A 23764-nucleotide genomic window follows, 5' to 3' on the forward strand; every position below is an offset into this window, starting at 1 on the left:
CCTTCTGAGGACTCTAGAGAGGTAGAAGTGAGCTGAGACGTGAGTTAGAAATGCAAGGCAAGGGGAACGCCAGGGCCAAGAAGTGGAAATGAGTGGGCAGGGGAGCAGGGCGGGGGGAGGTTATGGGGACATTCGGGATAGCCTTTGAAATGTAAATGAAGAAAATATCTAATAAAATAATTTTTTAAAAAAGAAAGAAATGTAAGGCAAAATCATGCCCAGCAAAACCTTGGTCATTTAAGGGAACTTAATATATGATAAAAATGTCTGTACAGGGCTAGAGGAATGGCTCAGTGGTTAAGAGCATGTGCTACTCTCATAGAGGACCCAAATTTAATTCCCAGCATCCACACCAGGCTGCTCACAGCTACCAATAATTCTAGCGCCAGGAGGCCTTCAACTTTTTTCTGAATCCTGGGGGCACCTACATAAAGTCATACAAAGACATACACATATAATTTTTTTATAACTAATTATATAATTCAAGCTGGTCTCAAACTCTTAACAATCTTTTTTTTAAAAGATTTTTATTTTTATGTATATGAGTACACTGTAACTGTCTTTAGACACACCGCTGAGCCCACTCTCCAGTCCCAATCCTTGGCCTTTAAAAAAGAAAAAGTATATATGAGGGTCTGGAGAGATGGTTCAGAGGTTAAGAGAACTGACTGCTCTTCCCAAGATCCTGAGTTCAATTCCCAGCAAACACATGGAAGCTTACAACCATCTGTAAATGGGATCCAAATGCCCTCTTCTGGTGTGTCTGAAGACAGCAACAGTGTACTCATATACATAAAATAAATAAATAAATAAATAAATCTTTTTTTTAAAAAGGCCAAGGATGGAAGCACATACATGTTATCGCAGTACTGGGAGGTGCACATATTGTCACACACACACACACAATTAGAAATGCAGATTAACAGGGAAAACATAAACTAACATGATTTGTAAATGTGGTGGACTAGATAGAGTAACAATAAGAGTACTTCACTTAGTGCTATATAAAAAGATGGACTGTAAATAAGATTGACACACGAAGGATCAAATGCCAAACTGATAGAAAACAGTATATGTGTTCTAGTAACAGGAAACTCCCTCCCACCCCCCAACCCCTCTCATACTGTTGAACTCCAGACATCAGAGAAGAATTTTCAACAAACATTTTGAAACCATTAACCGTAAAGCAAAAACGTTTCTAAATTTGATTTAAGTTTTGAATATTTTAAGTCAGGTATGGTACTAAACACTAGTAATTTCATCACTTTGGAGGTGGAAGCAGGGGGATCAGAAGTTCAAGGTCATACTTAGACACAGATGAAATTCAAGGCCAGCCGGGCTACATGAGGCTGTCTCAAAAAACGAAACAAACAACAAAGAAGCAAAGAACTGAACATTTCCATGTAGTAGAAAACGTTAGCAGACAGAAAATATTTGCAATGCATTGCAAACCACCAGATGATTAATATCTAATACACACAGATGATTAATATCTAATATACAAAAGATCCTGACATGGTTCACAAGAAAAAGATGGCCATGATGAAGCTGGAGGATTCTCAATACCTATTCGGGGCAATTCACAACTCCAGTAATTCCCATTCCAGGGAATCTGCCACCATCTTTTGGCCTCTGAGAGGACACACACACACACACACACACACACACACACACACACAGAGAGAGAGAGAGAGAGTCAGAGACAGAGACAGAGACAGAGAGACAGAGACACACAGAGAGAGCGAGATTCATAAAAATAAATCTTAAAAAAAAAGATGTCAACATAAAAAAAAAAAGATGTGAACCTACAACCTTCAGAAGGGAAATCCCCCAAAAGTTAGCAGGCACTGGAAGAGGTGCTCAAACCCATGGTGCTCTACAGTTCAATAGGAAACAAATCAAGTGTTCATTGATGGTACAGGCAAAAGTGACTTCCTATGCAGAGTAAAAGAACAGAGCACTCTCCCTTAAACACTGTATTAAAAGAGATGACACACGGAAGAGAAGACCAGCACAGAAGGGAGACCAAGAAATAGGGATTAAAAGCACAGTGACGTTTCACGACAGCTATTAAACTGGAAAACCGTGAGGCAGCTGAACGATGGCCAGTGCTGCGGTGTGGAGGTGCTTAGTACACACAGCCTGTATCCAGCCTCCAGGAGCTGCAGAGATGGCTCAGCATCCGGGAGCGCCGGCTGCTCTGGCCGAGGACCTCGGCTCAGTTCTCAGCACGTATATGGTGCCTCACAACCATCTGTAACTCCAATCCCAGAGAACCTGATGCCTTCTTCAGACCTTCTTAGGTACCAAGCACATACTCACACACATATGCACGCATGTGCACACACACATACACCACACACAGCAATCTCACACAAAATAAGATGATTAAATCTGAGAAAATATTTTGAAAAGAAAAAATAAATAAGTGCATAAGCAGATTTGCTGTACAACTTCTTTTGTTTTTTAAAAGATTTATCTATTTTATGTATTTATTTATTTTATGAATGTGAGTACTTCAGACACACCAGAAGAGGACATTAGATCTCATTACAGATGGTTGTGAGCCACCATGTGGTTTCTGGGAATTGAACTCAGGACCTCTGGAAGAACAGGCGGTGCTCTTAACCACTGAGCAACTTCTTAAGTTATGGGCCACGGCCCCTTATAGTGATGCTGAATATGAGGAGTCACAAAAATCTGGTGATAGTAAAACTCCAAATGAATTTTGTCTTGGGGTTAGAACAGAAATTCCAACAAGTTCTCAGATATGCAAACATACATCTGTCATTTTGTACTATGTGTTTCTGAGAAGAGGCATTTCTGATTATAAAATAAAACAGCAATCAACTCTGACAGACATCAAAGATTCCACATTCTGCCACATCAAACACATAGGCAAGATTTATATTTTTGTATAAAAATAAACACGCACACACTTCTCATTAGTACAGAAAAGTTCTTTTATAAATCATTAGCAAATGGTACAATAATGGACATGCCAAAGAATTTTTTTGTTTTGTTTTGTTTTTTTTCAAGACAGGGTTTCTCTGTGTAGCTCTGGCTGTCCTGGAACTCACTATGTAGACCAGGCTGGCCTTGAACTCAGAAATCTGCCTGCCTCTGCCTCCCAAGTGCTGGGATTAAAGGTGTGTGCCACCACCGCCCGGCCAAAGAATTGTTTTTAAATACACTGCCTTGTGACTTTTCCCACTATATGATTTGTATGCTTATTTTATGTACTTAATTCCCAGATGTGAAAGGGTCGAGAGTAGGAAAGTTTATGGAACCCTGCCCAGTGCTGTCAGGACTCTGAAATCATCACGTCCACCACTGGGAGTGCAAACAGGAGAAGATGGGCACGAACCACCCAGAGCATCAAGTTCAACCCTCACGAAGGAGCCTCAACAGAAACGGGAAAATCAAAGTGATGGTTGAAAGGCAGAAGGCTGGGACATCTACATCACATGCATATACAAACATTAAAATGGGGTTATGCAACTTAAATGCAACATACTCAAATAGAATCCTTCCTTCAGGGAATGGAAATGTTATGTGAGAACTGAGAACACTTAACCAAGAAACCCAGCACTGGACCAAAGATGGTCCTGGCTCTGCCAGTGAGAAATTTGGCTTCCTTCAGCTTTTCCCATTATTGCTGTCAACTGCTCTACTGTGAGCTGCTATTCTCTCCATCTCTATTCCTTGTTAGACTCACAGGAGCATCCGCATCTATGTTAACTTTCTTTGAAGCCATTCTTTGGGTGAGGGGCTGGGGATTGAAGCCAGGATTTCATGCACACTAAGCAAAGGCTCTACCATTGAGCTACACTCTCGGTTCTCCTCTTAGGTCATCTATAAAAGGGCAAGAAGTGAGCTAAAGACATCGGTGAGATTACACGGCTCCCTGATGGAAACCCCCGCACAGTTTCTGCTCACTCTGCTGCCTCACCAGGGCCGTGAGATCTTGTGGTCTAGCTGCTCACATCCTTCATTTTATTCTCTGCATCCACTAGCTATGCCGCCTCTGTACCTGGGTGGGACCAAGCTCTTTCCCATGTGGGGCATTTTGTGTTTGCAGTGATTCCCTCTCCTGAAGCCTCATTCTCCACTCTTTGCAAAGCTGGGCGCTGTTCCTCTGTCCTGCCTCTGCTCATGTTGCTTTCTCCAGGAGCCTGTCCTTGAGAAGGCTTGGTGACTTGGGCCTCTGCCCACCTCCTTAGCTCCTCAGCTAATAACTGTAGTTATTAGTTTAGTTCAGTCTATCATACTGAGGGTGATCTTGTTTATTTCCTTTCCCTTTGTTTTTCTGAGGCAGGGTCTCAACATTTAGGTTAACCTGAAGCTTACCAGTTAGCTCATGGTGGCCTCAGATTTACACTCTTTCTGTCTCTGCCTCCTGGCATGAGTGACTGCCTTGTATATGTCCTCTTTTACTCTTTCCTCTTGAGCATAAGTCTTTTCAAGGCTTAGTCATTGTTTGTCTTGGTGTTGATTTGAAACACCTTGAGCCATGAGTAGGGGATGGGAAGACAAAGCCCAGCACAGATGTCAGCAAGACCAGGTGGTTCATGGGTATCATGGACAAAGTGATGGCCATTGGTCTCATGTTTATATTACCTGTGAAAGAGATGCTATCATTAGCTCTTTTAAAAGACTGATTGGGACCCAGAGAGGATAAACAACTCACTCAAGATCATCACCAGCAGTGACAGAACTGTGACACAGGTCAATCTGCCCAGCTTCTGTCTTGACCACCCTGTGCTGCTCTTGTGTGACGTTCCTAGCCTGGACAGCAAGGTCCTACATTGGTTGTCTAAGGCTTTTCCCGTGCTCCTTCATTCCCTTGATACATAAGCCTTAAAGTTTGAGACAAACAATGACCACATGCAATCCTTACGACGTAAAGTAAAAAGAAGTGTTATCTCTTCAGGTCATGAGAGATTTGAAAATGTCAACCATCAAAGTTCATGTGTTGAGCCAGGCATGGTGGCACACACCTGTACTGCTGGCCCTCAAGAAGACTGCTACAAGTTAGAGACTAAGCTATGTAGTGAGTTCCAGACTGTCCTGGGTTACATGGTCAAACTCCCCTCCCCCAATCTCAAAAAACAAAGCAGACAAAAAATATCAATATCTTGAGATGTTTCAGAACACCTGACTAGTGAACAAAAATGCGGTTTTTATCTTGTTTTGATTTTCGAGACAGGGTCTCATTATATAGCTATGGCTGTCCTAGAACTCACTATGTAGACCAGTATGGCCTTAAACTCATGGAGATCCACCTGACCCTGATTCTGGAATTCTCCCAAATTCTGGAATTAAAGACATGTACCACCATGCCCAGCTTCCTAAATACTTCATTTTTAAATTGTGCTTGAGATGTGTGCATGTGTGTGTTCTGAGTATGGGTGTGCAGATGCCACAAGTGTGGCACTCAGAGGACAGCTCCAACTTTGTCAGTCTTTGCTTTCTATCTTGTGTGAGACAGGGTCTCCTCGGTCACTGCTGCACACACCAGGCAGGCTGGCCCCGGAGCGTCCAGGGACTCTATTGTCTTCTCCTCTCATCTCACTGCGGAAGCCCTGGGATTGAAGGCATTCACTGCACACCCAGCTTCCCGTGGGTTCTGGGGTTTGAACCCACATCCCGCACCTGTTGCTTTACCCTTGCCTCTCCACCCCCAGCCATCTTCCCAGACTCATTTTCTTAGTGTCAACAATGCCTGTGACTCACGAATATTTTCCTGCCTCCTTTGACTTTATAAGGCCGCTGAGAAGCCCTACTCAATGAGCTTCAGAGTACTTGTGTCCACAGACCAGCATTTCTCAATCTCGTGAAGTCCCTGCTAATAAAACTTGTCACCTCTTGTCTCAATTAGATAATTGGCTTTATTTTTTTCTGCTCCTGACTCTCTTATTCATGAGGCAAGTTTGCTAGGAGCCTTTTGTACATTCGTATCAACTCCATCACTGTCTCCATGGTGAGGATAGCCTTGTCATTGTGTCACAGTGAAAGATCTGGTTTCTGTCACATATAAGCCATATGAACTTGAATGAGTATGTTCACCTATTGCCAAATTTCTCCATCTGTAAATGGAGGGACACAATAGAGCCCCCTCCCAAAGTGATTGTCAAGACTGGGGGATACAAAGGGCTTAGTTGGCCCATGGCTGGCTAGAGCGGTCAATCATTTTTCTCAGTTTGACTGATTTTGGAATACCCTAGGAGACACACCTCTGGATATGTCTGTGAGGTTGTTTCCAGAGAGGTGTAACTAAGGAGGGAAAACCTACCCTGAGGGTGGACAGCGTTATCCGGTGGGCTGGGGTCCCAGGCTAGTAAAACAGAAAAGGGGAGCTAAGCAACAGGACTCATTTCTCTCTGCTTCCAGACCTGGACAGATTGTGACCTCAGGATCCTGCTGCCACGTGATCCCCAACAGGAGAACCTGTGCCCTTAAACCATGAGCTAAATAAACCCTTCCTTAAGTCATTTTGGCCAGGCATTTTTGTCACAGAGGCATGAAAATTGATTAATTCACGAACTCAGTCATGCACGGCCGTTGAATGAGATGATCCACAGCTCCGGGACATCATCTCTGAGCCAAGGGTGAGTGGAAAAATAACACAAAGGTTTCAGGGTGATTGGACCATACGTGAGGAGCTCAAATGAGCTTTCCAAGGGCTTGGCTAATGGGGACAAAGAGGAAAAAGCATGTGACCTTGCCCTTGAAGAACACATCAGTGGGGAGAATGAAGGGCACTACCAAGTGAGATAGAAAAGGCTAGGTAGGTTTGGAGAAGAGATTAAAGACTCAGTTAGGGAAACAAAGAGTCAGGGTCCCCCGGCGTTGGGACTCCAGGAAGGGCTTTGAGGAGGTAGTGTTTAAGAAAGAACAGTTTGAAGCCAGGTGTGTACAGGCCACATTGATCGTTGCCTTTGGAAGGCAAAGATCTCTGAGAGTTCAAGGTCATTCTAGTTTACATAGTGAGTTCTAGACAAGCAGGAGCTACATAATGAGAATTTTATCAAAAACAAAGTGGCAAATGATGGCAGAAGATACTCAAGCAATCATGAGAACATAGGCAAGTGCACCTGCATACATATGCATGCAAGGCTGTTGAATGAGATGATCCACAACTCTGGGACATCATCTCTGAGCCAAGGGTGAGTGGAAAAATAACACAAAGGTTTCAGGGTGATAGGACCATACGTGAGGAGCTCAAATGAGCTTTCCAAGGGCTTGGCTAACAGGGACAAAGAGGAAAAAGCATGTGACCTTGCCCTTGAAGAAAGAGCACACACGTTACACGTACACACAAGCATGTATGAAAATAAAGAAAAAGAGATTAAGTCCTTTCGGATGACAGGTGACTGTCATTTCTGTGTGGCCTAGGTGACGAGGAAGGCAGGCATACCTCTTTCAACAGCCAGTGTGGCTCCATGGAATGAGTCATGGCTTGCCAAAGGTTCATTGGTCATCAAAACCTTTCCTTCTACATGTGGGGCACAGCCTCTTGCCTAGCTCTGCCGACACATTGGTTTCTAGGACATCTTTTGTCACAGAGTCTCTGGTTGCCAGTCTGGGCCTGTGCAACAGGGCCTTGAAGTGGGATGTGCAGAAGGGATTTGGAGGCGGGCCTGTGTCAGAGGGAGAGGTGGGAGTGGTAAGTACTATTTATTTATTTTTACTTTGCCTCTGGCCCTCCCCAACCTAGTCAGACAGCGCCCTGCAACATCTGTGTTCAGATTGCATCAAAGTCCTCTGCAGTCAGCCTGTCCTCGGGTTGTCACTCATCTGCCTCATGTCACTGCAGACTGGGATCAACTTTCCCGGAGTGTTATCATTCACAGTTCGCTCTTCTGTGCCTGGCTCCTCTTGTCTTGGTCATTGAAGTGTACTGGGGTTGCTGTGTGTAACACGTTTATTCTTTTCCATTGCAGTGTAGTATTCAACTAGCAACGTTCCGGTTTCTTTACCCATCAGCTGAAGAGAAAAGTTGTTTCTCGTGGTTAGCAGTTAGGGATAAAGCTACTACACATGTCCGTGCACGGTTTTTATGCGAGATTGCTTTGGTTTACTTGATTGCATACTTTGGAGTGGAGTGACTCGGTCTGATGTTTTTATCAATACCATGTCTGGGCTAGAATGAACATCTCAACTCAGTGGACTTAGCCCTGCTTGATTCTCTCTCCCTTCTCTCAGTCACTCCCCTCTCTACTTCTTCCTTTTTGTCTCTTTTTGCCTCCTCCAGTTCTTTGGTCTCTATAGTCAAGTTCTTAGGTAACTCCTTAGAATAGCGTTTTTTCAACCTTCCTAGTGCTGTGACCGTTTAATACAGTTCCTCATGTATGGTGATCCTCAACCACAAAATTATTTTCATTGCTACTTCATAACTATAATTGTGTTACTGTTATGAATCACAATGTAAATATAATGTTTTCTGATGGTCTTAGATGACCCTGTGAAAGGGTAGGAGTTAAGACCCACTGGTTGGGAAACAACCTGTGAGCTACAAAGAGACTATCTCTTGATGAGAGGTATTATTGAAGCATTGGCCAGCATTTAGAAGTCAAAAGATTAATTCTTCCCAAATTCTGAGGATGGATTATATTGAGACTACATGGGTACACTTATTGGAAGTAGAATTTATGCGTGAGATCAAAATAAATATCAAAATGAAAAAATTTTCTGACTTGTAAAGTCTCCAGAGCTATCACCTATGAAAGTTTTCTGAGTATTCTACGATTGCGGCTCAGTGGCTGAGAAGACGTGGTGCTCTCTAGAGGACCCACGTTTGGGTCTCAGCATCTGTCTCATGCAGCTCACAGCCAGCTCACAACAGGGTTTCTCCGTATAACAGTCTTGCTGTCCTAGAACCTACTCTATAGATCAGGCTGGCCTCGAACTCACAGAGATCCACCTGCCTCTGCCTCCGGAGTGCTGGGGGTACTATTATTTTTAAAGATTGGAATGAGACAATGACAAAATTTCAATAGGAAGCAAAACTTTAAAATGTACTAGAACATTTTTTCCAAAAATTATAACCCTTATATGCAGCTATAATGCTATAATTAACTACTAAATACTCTTTTAAAACAATTTTCATATAAACCACAAATACAAAACACACCAAGAACTGGCACATAACAACTTCTTCTTCTTCTTCTTCTTCTTCTTCTTCTTCTTCTTCTTCTTCTTCTTCTTCTTCTTCTTCTTCTTCTTCTTCTTCTTCTTTGGTTTTTCAAGACAGGATTTCTCTGTATAGCTTTGGCTGTCCTGGAACTCNCTTTGTAGACCAGGCTGGCCTCGAACTCAGAAATCCGTCTGCCTCTGCCTTCCAAGTGCTGGGATTAAAGGCATGTGCCACCACTGCCTGGCCCCATTTATTTTTTAAAAAATGATTTTTTTAAAATGTGCATTGGCATTTTGTCTACATGCGTGTCTGTATGAGGATGTCAGATCCCCTGGAACAGAACTTACAGTTGCTGCGATGTGGGTGCTTGGAATTGGATCTAGAACCTTTGGAAGAGCAGCCAGTACCCCTAACCACTGAGCCATCTCATCTCCCGCTTCCCAGGTCCCATTCCTTAAAATGGGATTTTTTTTAAAAAAAAAAGCAGAGCTTTATGTTGCTGTTGTGCTGGAAAGGCTGCATGCTGCTGCCCTTGTCATGGCTTAGAGTTGACGCAGCCTTCCCAGACTCCCATGGACACACCTGTCACAGGAATGGAAAATCTTGGACAACTCCCAAAGGATCCCACCACTAGCTGTAGACACTCAACTGACCTTAGACATTTCTAGGAAGCCGGGGGCTCTTTGGTGTCAGGCTCGAGATCATGAAACCATGCTTTCAGACTGATCCATGAGATTGTGAGATAAAAAACAGTGGGGTTGTTAGCCAGCTGTTGTCACACAAGCTTGCCCTCTTTGATCTTAGTGATTCTCATGCTGTGACCCTCTGGTACAGTTCCTCATGCTGTGACCCTCTGGTACAGTTGTGACCCTCTGGTACAGTTACTCATGTTTGGGTGACCCCAGCCATAAAACTATTTTCATTGCTACTTCATAACCGTAATCTTACCACTATTATAAACCGTAATGTAAATATCACTCAAGCCCCCTTCAAAGGGGTTGGGACCCACAGGTTGAGAACCACTGCCCTAGCGCAACAACAGACAACCCTCATCCTTGGTCTAAAACCAAGCAGTCTCTAGCAGCCTTGCCAAGCCTCCTGAAAGCCATTCTGCAGCAGGGAGCCTCCCCAGATGCTCAGAAGGAGGATGGGCAGGTCTAGAAGGTTCTTCTCTGGGTTCATGTGGTCAGGCTGCTTGGCTGGAGTCTATGAAGACTGGCTGAGAAAGTTTCTTGCTCCAGTCAAGGCAGTAATCTGGACGACACCCGGATGAAGCCACAGGTGCAGGGAACAGTACAGAGCTACTTCCCATCTGCTCAAGCTTACACACACTTGGTCTCAGTTACGCTGCCTCTTGTGTGGGAGCAGTTCTAGTGCTTGGCCAGCCCTTCTGTAGCAGGTCTCCACTTTGGCTTCTATGGGAAGGGAGGTAAGAAATGAAGAGAGTGGTGCCGTTTGTGTGTGTGTGTGTGTGTGTGTGTGTGTGTGTGTGTGTGTGTGNTGTGTGTGTGTGTGTGTGTGTGTGTGTGTGTGTGTGAGTGTGTGTGTGTGTGTGAGTGTGTGTGTGTGTGTGTGTGTGTTCTGGGCTGGACCGAGTCCCTTGTGCCTTTTGATGAGTGCAGGTCTTCTGGGATGGAACACCTAAGGTGGGAATCACCTGCTTGTGCCTGTGCCTTCAGGAATCCACTCTCTAGTTCCCTCCCTCTGCCTTGATTCTTCCCTCATCAGGAGCTACTCAGGCATCTCCTTATCCAGAGTCTGGAAGTCAACCCTATCATACATCCACCTACCCCTGCTGCATCAGCAACACATTGGTGTTAAGAGAGGAGGGCTGGTTGTTGTCCTACCTAAAGTCAGAGAGGAGGTGCAGTGTTGCTCCTGGCCACAGGGGCCAGCTGGTCTCTCCTAGCAGGAAGGTGTGATCGAAAGGGCAAAGGACAGTCTGAGACAAGATCAGCAGATGGGACAAAGGAAGTTACAGGAGGCTGCAGTGAAACCATAGGAAATGAAGTCATGGCTTGAGCTAGTTCAGATAAAAATTCTCAAATGTCCCAGAAATATGTTTGATTATTACATGTTGAATACAATGTGTATTAATTTTAAATGAAATAAGCATTTCAAAAGAATTCACAAATGATCTTGACACTTGGGCTTCAGGATGCCTTTTTACCCCAAAGATATTGAGAGGGCAGGTAGAGGGGGTAGGGAGAGGGCAGGGAGAGGGGGGCAGGGAGGGGGGCAGAGAGAGGGTAGGGAGAGGGCAGGGAGAGGGGGCAGGGAGGGGGCAGGGACAGGGGGCAGAGAGAGGGTAGGGAGAGGCTAGGGAGAGGGGGCAGAGAGAGGGTAGGGAGAGGGTAGGGAGAGGGCAGGGAGAGGTCAAGGAAAGGGCAGGGAGAGGGCAGGAAGATGGGTAGGGGCTGACTTGCTTTTCTGCCCCTAGAAATGCATTGCCTGTGTATCTTCTAATCAGAGTCCCTCCCTTTCAAAATATATTAAGCAATGATATGCAAAGTTATGATTTATAAAAAATAATCAAGGGAACACCCAGGAGCCAATCCACTACCCAGCAGAAAGGAATGGACACTGGAGCAGAACAGAAGTCTTCCTCCACCCTGAGGTGGGGCACTCCCACCATTCCACGCGTCTGCCAAGGAAAGCCCAGCCCAGTGCAGCCCTGGATGTTCAAACTATAGCTGGTAATACTTTGAATGTTTTAAGCAGTCTATAAGTGATATCCTTTAAGAATATGCATTCTATAGTTGGCTGTGGGGATGCACATTAGGGTTAGGGTTAGGGATGGGGTTAGGGGTTTGAGGTCATCCTCAGCTCCATAGAGAGTTTGGGGACAGCCCGGGCTACATGAGAGCCTATCTCAGAACTACCAGCAACAAAAATGTTGAGTATCTAGTTTACTCCACTCATCTGCTTAAGAGTCGAATATTTTGGTAAGACTGGATTGGGTTTGTTCATTTCCATGGTGATGAACAACAAGTATAACACATTTGCTAGTGGTGATATAATAAAGATGAATGCTTATAAAAATAAGTGGGAAATCTTAACTTTCCCATAAAGATAGTAGTCACTAGAGCTACAAGAGAGAAAATATCCTCTTGGGCCAGGTGTGGTGGCACATATCGTTATATCCAGCACTTTCGAAGCAGAGGCTGTTGAATCTCTATGAGTTCAAGGCCACCCTAGTCTACATAATGAGTTCCAGGACAGCTAAAAGGCACATAAGAGAGGAGGTAGGGGGATGGACTGAGAGAGAATATTCTATGTAGACTATAAAAAATTTACAGAAACTCTGTAGAAAGCTATAGAGCTCATCACAGACATAGAATCAGAAAACGGAGACATCATACCTGCCCTAGGGGAAAAGTAGAACTATAACAACTTTCTAAGTCAATCCATACATTTAACACGATCACATTTCCAATTAAAGATTCTAAAATTTATGCAGAGAAGTGAAAATTAAAAAAATAAAACCAAACACCTTCCATGGGTGTTTTGTTCCTCCCCTCTCGTTCGATCCATCTTAGAAGTGGGGAACAAAACACCCATGGGAGGAGTTACAGAGACAAAGTGTGGGGTAGAGGCTGAAGAAATGACCATCCAGAGACTGACTTACCTGGGGATCCATCCCATTTACAATCACCAAACCCAGACACTGTTGTGGATGCTAACCAGTGCTTGCTGACAGGATCCTGATATAGCTCTCTCCTGAGAGGCTCTGCCAGTGCCTCACAATTATTGCCTCATAATTACCAGCCATCCATTGGACTGAGCATAGGATCCCCAATGAAGGATCTAGAGAAAGTACCCAAGGAGCTGAAGGGGTTTGCACCCCCATAGGAAGAACAACAATATGAACTAACCAGTATCCCCAGAGCTCCCAGAGACTAAACCACCCACCAAAGAGCACACATGGTGGGACTCATGGCTCCAGCTACATATGCAGCAGAGGATGGCCTAGTTGGACATCAATGGGAGGAGAGGCCCTTTGTCCTATGAAGGCTCTATGCCCCAGTGTTGGGGAATACCAGGGCCAGGAAGCAGGAGTGGGTGGGTTGGTGAGCAGGGGAGGGGGGAGGGGCTGGGTGAGGGTGCTTTTCAGAGGGGAAACCAGGAAAGGGGATAACATTTGAAATGTAAATAAAGAAAATATCCAATAAAAAAGATTAAAAAATAAATTCAGGGAAATTAAATGGATACAATTAAGGATAAAAAGTAATTCTAATAATAATTCTGTTAACTCTAGTAAATATATTTCAAAGTTACAGTACTTAAAGCTCACAGAGTCAGAAAGCCAGCCCACTGGTATTTGTACAGGAATTTTACATGTGAAAGCTATGGTTTTCCCAGTAGAAGAATGATGTATATGATAAATTATACTGGAAAAAGTAACCATTGTTCCCATTTTGTCACTTGAGGAAAAGTGAGTTAAAACTATATCCCACTCTTCAGCTGGTTTACTGAGATGAAGCGAGGTATGATAGCAAATCCCTATACTTCCAGGGTCAGGACCTTGAAGTCGCCCTCAGCTACACAGTGAGTCTCAGAGCAGCCTAGGCTTTGTGAGACTCAAAAATGAGCAGGTGGAGGAGGTTTGGATTCATGGCTTAGTGGTTAAGAGTACTGGCTGCTCTTCCAGAGGACCTGTGTTCAATGCTCAGTGCCCACATGGCAGCTCACTGCTGTCTGTAATTCCAGTTCCAGGGGATCTGGACAGGAACAGACACACATTGAGGCAAAATACCAATGCACCTAAAATAGAAGTAAGTCATTTTAAAAAGTTAAAAATCAGTGAAAAATACAAAATAAAGTTTTAAACTTCTTTTTAAGATTTTATTGTCTTTGTATATGAGTGTTTTGTCTGCGTGTGTGTCCCACTTGTGTCCCCAGCGCCCCAGGAGTTCAGAAGGTGGTGTTGAGTCCACTGGAGTTAGAGTTGCAAACTCCTGTGAGCCACGGGGTTGGTGCAATTTGTTGTCTTAACCAGTGAGTCATCTCTCCAGATGTTTCCAAGCCTGAAGACCCACATTTGCTATCTAGAACCCACACGGTGGAAGGAGAAAACAGCCTGCGAGCTGTCCTGTGACCTCCACATGGGACCACAGCACACCGTCACCCACTACCTCCCCCACACTAAAGGATAATGTTGAAAACAAACTGAGGCATGATACAGGGAAATAAGCAGGTCATTCTGATGTCTACATACTAAACTTCTCTGTGGTAAGACAGCCATACAGAATACGACCAAGTTGTAAAAGTATTTGCCAAGAGACTAGGTGTGGTGGCTCACACCTGTGATCCTGGCAGTCTGGAATCAGGTGGATCTCTGGGAATTAGAGACCAGCCTGGGCTACACAATAAGACCCTCTCTCTAAACAAACAAAAACAAGAAAGGCAACACGTATGGTGGATTAGTTTTCCCAGTAAACAAAAATCTCTTTGAAATAAATAATGAAGGCAAACAATTAAATAGAACGACTTAAAGAAGGGTGGGGTAATGGCTTGGGGTGGGGTAATGGTTTGTCTGGTAAAGTTCTTGCCATAAAAGCATGGGGACTTGAGTTTAGTCCCCAGAACACACTTTTTTTTTTTTTAAAGCCAGGTGTAGTAGGAGCACTTGTAATCCCATCCTGGGGAGGTAGAGACAGGCAGATCCCTGAATTCCAAGCCAATGAGAGAGAGAGACAGGCAGACGGACAGACCCTGGCTCAGACAAGCAAAGTGGAGGCTAATATCCCTCAAGTGTGCATACATGTATACACACACACATACACACACACACACACACACACACACACACCAGGCAGAAAGACTGAAGAAAGATTTGCTGCCCACTAGAGTGGTCTGGAGCTATTGGGGAAAAAAAAATTCTGCTTGGCTTTCCAATGTTCTGAGGTATTTAGTTAAGGCCCACCTGAGCTACAGAGCCAGTTTAAGACTAGCCTGGAAACTGTAGTCAGGCTATTAGAAAATAAAAGTGAGAAGAGGTGTGAGGAGCTCAGTGGTAGAGGGCCTTCCTAGTGTGTATGAGACCCTAAATTTCATCCCTACGCTGTAAACAAGAACACCCAGACCAAACACCTCGGAACAGCAAAGCGTCGGGCTGGAGTTGTGTAGGGAGAACCTGCCTAGGGGATCCTGAGAAGATTCCTGTGCTGGGCAAAGAGGCAGCCTCTTATCCAGATGTCTATTTCAGCTGTGCAGTTCTGTTCCTCTCTTGCCATGCCCGGACTCTGAGGACAGCTGTAACCCTTATCGCTGCTTGTGAGTCTGTGGGAGAGGCCTTGGATGCCTCCTGTGGCAAATGTAACTGGAGCAATTTCACTTCTTAGCAAGGACAGGGCCAACCCAGCGGAGAAGAGGGAGTCACTTGAGGGAAGGGAAGTTTTTGGGCCCCTGGAAGTGAGGCTCTGGGGGTGCTCACTCACCTTCCTCAGAGCTAGCTCTATAACTCATCGCTCTAACAGCTTTGGCAGAAACGTGGAACCCTTTGTCCATGCTGGCCAACTCACCCTCCCAAGTGACACAAATGACATCTAGGAAGCACCTGCAGTGTGGGGGTGGGAGCCACCAAAAGCAAACCAAAGATACCTCTGACCAAAAGCCTGCAGCAGCAACAACAACAAAGCTTGCAATAACTTCGCAGATGGTTGGAGAGGCAAAACCCTCACAGCAAACACAAAGGAGAGCACACGTAGACTGTAGCCAGGTAGGATTAGCAATTATTTTCTCTGATTCTTGTTTCCATGTGCAAAACTGGGTCAATAACATTCATTTCACTCATGTGTTCTCTCTGCGTCTCCATGTGTGTCTGTCTCTCTCTGTTTCTCTGTCTCTGTCTCTGTCTGTCTCTGTCTCTGTCCCTCTTTCTCTCTTACACACACACACACACACACACACACACACACACACACACACACACACTGGTTGCATGATACCATGCAGAGTCTGGTATATAACAAATTTCAATATCATGTAGCAATCAAGGGCTTTATTACTTTTTCTACAGGACAGATAAATGAAAGAAACTAATTGTAAGAGAGTTTGAAGGACATTAGGGAAAGCTTCAATCACTGACAACAAAGATATTTGAATGCTACCCCAGGGCTTGGAACTATGTTATAGATTCTAGATACCAAAATTTATGTGAAACCTGTATCTCCCAGTGAAGTAGATTTACTAGATAAAGAGTAACTGAACACCAATCTTTATTAGCAGTAGCTGTGCACGTATTGAGCTGGAGAACAGGGTACCATGAAGGACCGTGGCAGGGACACCTGGCTCTGGCTAGGGGAAGAATCAGGGTATCCCAGAGCAGGTGGCCTTTATGTTGTAGCTGAAAGGGGACTGCAGAGAAGAGCCTCCCAGGCAAAGAACACATCACATGAACTGAGAGGAAGGGAAGGCTGGCCGACTCAGGAAATGGATGCTGTGTCTGAGGCATAATGAGAAGGAGGTAAAAGGTAACTCAGAAGGTGGGTCACATGACTCCAAAAGCCTTGGCTAAAAAAATTAAATAAATACATTTGCATTTTATCGTAAGGGACGGATGCCACTGGGAGGTATGAAGCAGAGAGGTGACTTAAGAGCGCTCTGCCTGGGGGGAGTTATACAGGCTTGGCAGGATGGGGAGCGGAAGAGGAGTCGTTGCAAGTGGCTCAGGCCAGGATGAAGGATCCTGAGAAGCAGTAGGATGCAAGGCTGACTGAGAGGAACCTACTATATGTGGTGATGGAGTGGACAGAAGGATGAGGCAGAAGGTACCTATTAGGCTTCAGTGACCTGGTATGACACAGAGGGATGGACAGTCTTGAAGAAAACTTCCTCAGGTACCAAAATGGAACTTGATTGAGTGACTGAGCCTTGAGCTGGATCTTGACTTACAGTTAAGGTGTGGGGGACAGACTTAGACTCCAGGAGGGTAGGCAGCAGAATCCGGAAAAGGAGGTGGAATGAACTTGCCTCACTATGCGTAGGTGGCCCAGAGTAGGGCGGGCCTTGCCAGGAGGGAAGGGTGTGAGCTGTGGACCATGGGGTGTGAACCTTGCAGGGTGGGAACTGAGGTGTGGCCTCTGGAGTCAAGTGCAGCTAGGAGCTTTGATGGTGGAGATAGTGGGAAGCTGGGAGCTTCTCCAGGAAGCAGCTGGCCAAGCAAGCCTCTTCTGGGGAATGGGGAAGCAAGCTGGCCTAAAAGTACGTCTGGACCACCTCCTCTGCACTCAGGAAGACAGCTGTGCGGCCGTGCTGGGGTGCTTAGAGAAAAGAGCTCCTGGCTCTTTTTGTAATGAACCAACACTCTTCCTTGCTGGTTCATTACAACCTTGTTGTCTGTTTTTCATTCTGCTTCTGTGTGTTTGCTGGCTCTGTTTTGGGGCAGGTCTTGCTATAATGACAGAGGCTGATCTTCAACTCCCAATAATCCTGCTTCTGCCCCTCAAGTGGCAAGATTGTTAGGTATGTACGGCTGCACCCAGCCTTCTGTCTCTTCTGATCTTTCTGCAGCTGGGTGTCTGATGGTAGACATCAGGGTAATGCAGAACCCCGCCTCTTCTGTCTCTGCCCTATCCATTGCCAATCTCACCCTGTGCAGTGGCTTTTAAAGCTGCTGGTATTTTTGTGGCTGGCGATGCAAATCAGTTGGCGCAGTACTAGCTTCTCGGGCGGGGAAACGCTGGATTTGACCTTCAGCACTACATAAACTGGGCATGGTAGCACAGGCCTGTAACCCAGGCATTTGGGAGGGAGAGGCAAGAAGATCATGAGTTCACGGCTATCCTCATCTACATAGCAAGTTCAATGCCAGTCTGGAATGCATGTAATCATGTCTCAAAAAAAAACAATCTGTATTCTGCTTCATGTATTCAAACAGATTATCTCCCTACTAAGTTACCAACTTGTCAACTCTCTACATGACATTTCTACTTGAAGGTATCTCATATTTCAGATGTCCAAGACAAGGACTGGAGATATAGCTCAATGGTCAGACACTGGTCTAGCATGTGCAAGGCCTTGGGTTCAGTTCTCTGCACTACAAATGAAACTAAAATGTCTACGACAGAAACCTCCAATCCCTTTTACCCCAAGCCACTTCTACTCTACTGTCCCTCACCCGATTATTGGAATCCTGCAGTTTCTAAAGCAAAAAAAACTAAGCAATATCTGTGATTGCTTACTTCATAGTCAATTTATCACTGAATCTTGTAGGTTCTATTTTGAGAAGGGGTCAAGAATCTGCCCATTTCTCTCACCCCTAGTCAGGCCACCAACCATGGGCCACAGCTAAAGCTGCCATATTGTTCTCCTGGATCTCCTGTCACCAGGTGTCATCCTCCACTGAGGTCCTAACACAGAGATGAATCAATCGATCCTTAGGCTGAAGCCCTCCATGGCTCTCTCTGGACCACAGAAGGAAGCTAAAAGGATGCTTCTGCAGCCCCTGGACCACTTCACTTATCTTTGACCACTGACATCCTGATCTTCCCCTGCTTTCTGCCCACCAGATGCCCCGGTTATCTGTTAACCAATGAAACTTGTGCCTACCCCAGGGCCTTTGCACTTAGGAATGTGTTCTTTTTGGAACACATTCTCATCATTTCTCTCATCCTGAAGATTTTCATTTAAATGTTAACAAAATATCTGCCAAAACCTCTCTGCGGTTTAGTCCCTGGCTGACACATGCTTTGTCCTTTATAGCAGAATTGTACTATACTTATTCTCAGGCGATCCTACCAGCAGACATGTAGGTTGCATGAGGGTTGGATCTCGTGTGACTTGCTCAGTGCTGTCTCCCACTCCTGAAACAATCCAGGCACATTGTAGGAACTCAATAAATATTTGTTCAACGAGCTAAAAAAGCAGCCGCCTCTGATGTGCTTCCTGGTTTTCTCAGGAGAAATGTGGCAAGCCTGAGAAGAGTTTCCTAAGAACACAGGGCAGGGAATGTAACTCCAGGAGGGAGGCCCAGTCACCCTGATGAGCTGGGATTTACTGAAGGCTACACGCCGTCCAGAAAGAAGAGTTCATATGGGTGGTTCTAGACAGAACCCTCCAAATGCCAAAGCAGAGAACGGAGAAGAAGCCATTTTAGAATTAGTGAGCTGTTCCTTCAAAAGCTACCATGTGATTATTATCAAGGACCCCACGTACACCATATGTGCCCACATGTCCCTAGTCACACATGCCCCCCGCAGAGCTGGCTGAGGCTGTGGCCATTTAATCTCTACACATTTTACAAAGGTCTTAATGGATGACCACCTGACCAGCGTCTGAATAATACCATGGAAACTGACAGTTCATTATAGAGCCCAACTTCACTATAGAGTACCTACGAGCACACTGTGCAGTATTAGCCAAGCCACAGGGTTATAATCATGAAGTCCCAGAGTTATAGCTCAGTGCTCGAGCTGTCTTTTTTTTTTTCCTACCATTTTTGATGCCCTCGGTTTGATGTCCACTACCACACCCAGAAACACAAAAATGTAATTATGAACATTAGGCTTTAATCTAAAAAACATACCTTAATTTTAATGTAAAAATGCCCTGGGATAGATATACCCAATTTTTTTTTGTTGTTTTGCTTTTTGAGACAGGGCTTCTCTGTATAGCCCTGGCTGTCCTGGAACTCACTTTGTAGACCAGACTGGCCTCAAACTCAGAAATCTGCCTGCCTCTGCCTCCCGAGTGCTGGGATTAAAGATGTGCGCCACCACCGCCCGGCTGATATACCCAAATATTATAAGCCTAATTGCATAATATTATGTAAGAAAAAAATGAAGGTAGATTACTGTAGTAGGTTGAATTGTTCACAGTATTTCTGCCTCAACATTTTCCAAACATTTTAAGATAACTATGATTGATGACAACTAAGGGAATATTTGCTAATAACTAATACAGGAATTTGAATCTTCCAAACATGAAGAAATGATAAATGTCTGATAGCCACATCTACTTAAATGTCACACTGTGTCCCATAAATATATGAAGCTGCTATGTGTTAAAACACATTTGGTTTGTTTAGGTGCGGGGTGTGTGTGTGTGTGTGTGTGTGTGATGCTGGGGACTGACCCCAGGGCCCTCCCTGTACATGCAACTTCTGGGTAAGTGCTCCACTACTGAGTTCTCATCCTAACCTCCAAGCATATTTAAATAGTTAATTTTTTTAAAGATCTGCTTTAATTATGTGTATGCATCTGTGTATGGGTGTATTCATGTGAGTACAGGAGCTCAAAGTGGACAAAAGAGAATGTTGGGTCCTTTTGAACATCACAGTTCTCCTCCTGTACTGCATGTCAGCAGAAGTCACCCCTTATGTCTGCCCCCCTCCCCTCCCTCTGTCTTCCCTACTGGGGCCCCAGTACCCGTTACTCTATTCTTTAGTAGTTTCATTTTCTACATAATACACTATTGACTGCTGAGCCATCTCCCCAGCCCCCTCCAGTAAATTTTTAAAAGAGACTTTAAGCCAGGCGTGCTGAGGCAGAGACAGGCAGACCTCTCTGAGGCAGAGGCCGGCCTGATCCACACAATAACACTTTGTGGATTCTTCTTTCTCCCACCCTTCCTCCCTCCCCTCCCACCATCAGGTTTCATCACTACATGGAGAGAGAGGTTGGAGGGGAGAGAGAGATGAAGATCCCTGAGTCTAATTTCTTTCCTTTTGTTTCTCCTTTAAGCCTGAGTACTAAAAAGCCACAATTACCCCCTGAACAACCACCAACCGCCAGCCAGCCGTGAGCATCAAGGCTCAAGAGTTTAGGCACCCTCGGAAAAGTTCCTAGAACTCCAAACATCACACAACCACAGAAATTATCTGCATCTGAAAGAAAAATCATGTTTCTGCTAGAGCTCGAGGCAAATCCTGGTCAGCTGCTTCAGGCAATCACAAGCAGCCCACATCCCATGCCCGGGATTCAAATGAAGGAACATTCCTATAACATTTCTGTGTTTTCAAAGAAACCAGAATTCGGAGCGGGAGAGATAGCTCAGTGGTTAAGAGTTCTGACTGCTCTTCTGAACGTCATGAGTTCAAATCCCAGCAACCACATGATGGCTCACAACCATCCATAATGAGATCTGATGTACTCTGTGGTGTGTCTGAAGACAGCTACAGTGTACTTACATATAATAAATAAATCTTTAAAAAAAAAAAAAAAGGAAAGAAAGAAAGAAACCAGAATTCCAGAACGCTCATATACAGTGCTATGTAGAAAAACCTTATCTTAAAAAATAAATAAGTAGGCCGGACATGGTGGCGCACACCTTTAATCCCAGCACTCGGGAGGCAGAGGCAGGCGGATTTCTGAGTTCGAGGCCAGCCTGGTCTACAAAGTGAGTTCCAGGACAGCCAGAGCTATTATAGAGAGAAACCCTGTCTCAAAAAAAAATAAAAAATAAAAAATAAAATAAATAAGTAAAAACCAAAAAAACGAAACCTTAGAAGCAAATCTTATGTTTAATTAAAAATTAAACAATTTTAGATGAAATGTATTTTATTATATTAATATCATACATGAAGTGATATTCACAAAAATGAAATAATAAAATAAAGTAAAAGAATTAAATGTCTGTGGTGGTCTATGTCCTAGATAGGTGGTCTATGTCCCAGATAGGTGGCCTCTCTACTATGAAGCAGATGGAAGAAAGATCAGGGCACCACAGGTACCACGTCATTCCTAAATGCCAATACACGTGGGAAGGAAGGGCAAAGGTAGAAGAGAAGAAACCTAAGGGTGGCCTCCATTGCTCCCTCAGGTGCTGGCACTCTGTGCTAAGCAGCTCATCAACTGCCTACCTACTATTTCTCCATAGATAAGGAAATAGGAAGACCAGGGAGCTAAGGAACCCTTCTGCACTAACAGGAGGACAGATGACAGAGCAAGGGGTGGAGTCCCATCTGATTCCCACTCGTGCACCCAGGCTCTCACCCATTCCAATGAGACAAATACTAAACTGCTGGGCCCTAACTGCTGCCACCACCTTTTAACTGAGCCTCTGGGAGTGAGTCAGGAGGCATAGGATGCTGGGCAGGCAAGGACAGGCCAGCAACTTCCTTACCAGGAGAAAGGGGAGGAAGGCTGTTCCAACCCCTGCCTCTCCTTTTTGCATAGCAAAAGAATGCCTAGCAGGCTTTCCAGACTCAAACTTCTGGGAAGAAGATGGTACAAGGAAGAGGAAGGAAAGAGGACTGACCTAAGGAATGGTGGCATTTGGGGAAGGGGGAAAAGGGAGGCCAGTATGGGGCAGAGAAGTTAAGGGAAATCCGGGGGAACTCTTGGCTGTTCAGCATCTGTGACTCTGAGAAGGGTCACGGTGCCACCCTTCTATAGAGCCATCACTTTGGTTAAGGGGTGGAGCCATGTTCTCCTGAGGGTGTGGTCACCCACAGCATCCCTCACAAGACTAGGATGCGTATATGAAGCTGCCTCTTCTGGGGACAGGTATAATGACCCTGTGGTCGAGGCTCAGGATGGATCCACCAAGCCAGGGGCCAGACAGAGGGGGGACGGGAGACCAGTAAGGTCTGTAGGAGAAGAGGGGTCCCCAGCCTCTGCTCCTTTGAGGGAGACCTAGGCTAGGCTCACTGCTGTAGAACTCAAAGTGCGAATCACCATTTCTCCCCCAGATCCCCGGCAGCAAACACAGGGAGGCAGAGAGAGGGAGCTGCTGTGCTTTGGCTTCTGTACAGTACGACATTTATCAGATAGGACTTATTCAAGATGTTGCTCCCTCTCAGTAGTATGTTGCCACACGAACGGCACTGCTGTGTGGACTGCATATTTGAGCACTCGGTACGGTAAGTCCCAGGCACTACGCTGGGCCCTTCACAAGCATGGCCTTCTTTCTTCTCAGTATCTCATGAATAGAAATAGATAGCCAGCTGTCTTAGTCCCTGTCCCCTTGTTATGAAGAGACACCATGACCATACCAACTCTTAGAAGAGAAAGCATTTAACTGGAGGCTGGTTTACAGTTTTAGTGGATTAGTCCATTTTTAGCATGGTGGGAGCTTGGTGGCAGACTTGGCAGGCACGGGGCTGGAGGCATAGTTGGGAGTTATATCCTGATCTGTAGGTGGGGTGGGGGGAGGGGGCTGAGGTGGGTTGGGAAGAGGCGACTGGGCCTGGCAGGGGCTTTGAAACCTCAAAGCCCACCCCCAGTGACACACTTCCTCCATCAAAGCCACACCTACTAGTCCTTCTACTTCTACCAAAGAGTTCCACTCCCTGGTGACTAAATATTCAAATGTATGAGCCAATGGGGCCATTCATATTCAAAACCAACTGTGTGACCTTTAGTATATTCCTTAACAGAGCTGAAGAGATGGCTCTGCAGATCTGACTCTCTCTTCTGCCCTTGCGGATACCTGTACACACATGACTTACACTAACATAGTCACACACATATACAAAGCTTTTTTTAAATCTTAAAAAAAAAAAATAGATGCCTAATATCTCCAAGCCTTATCATCTCACCAAGTGCATATATGAATGAATCCCTGCCTAGCAGCGTATTGGATACAAAGCAGGATGCACTCAGTTATCATCTCACCAAGTGCATATATGAATGAATCCCTGCCTAGCAGCGTATTGGATACATAGCAGGATGCACTCAGTTA

At 45.0% G+C, this 23764-nt stretch overlaps 1 protein-coding gene across 2 annotated transcripts in view; it reads right to left on the reverse strand.

Moving 5' to 3' along the window:
- The window catches only part of Pla2g4e (phospholipase A2 group IVE), a 64821-nt gene that overhangs the window by 40221 nt on the left and 836 nt on the right, over positions 1-23764 (reverse strand). The gene's annotated exons all lie outside the window — the stretch shown is intronic.

This window comes from Mus pahari, chromosome 3 (assembly GCF_900095145.1).
Source record: "Mus pahari chromosome 3, PAHARI_EIJ_v1.1, whole genome shotgun sequence".
NCBI lineage: Eukaryota > Metazoa > Chordata > Mammalia > Rodentia > Muridae > Mus > Mus pahari.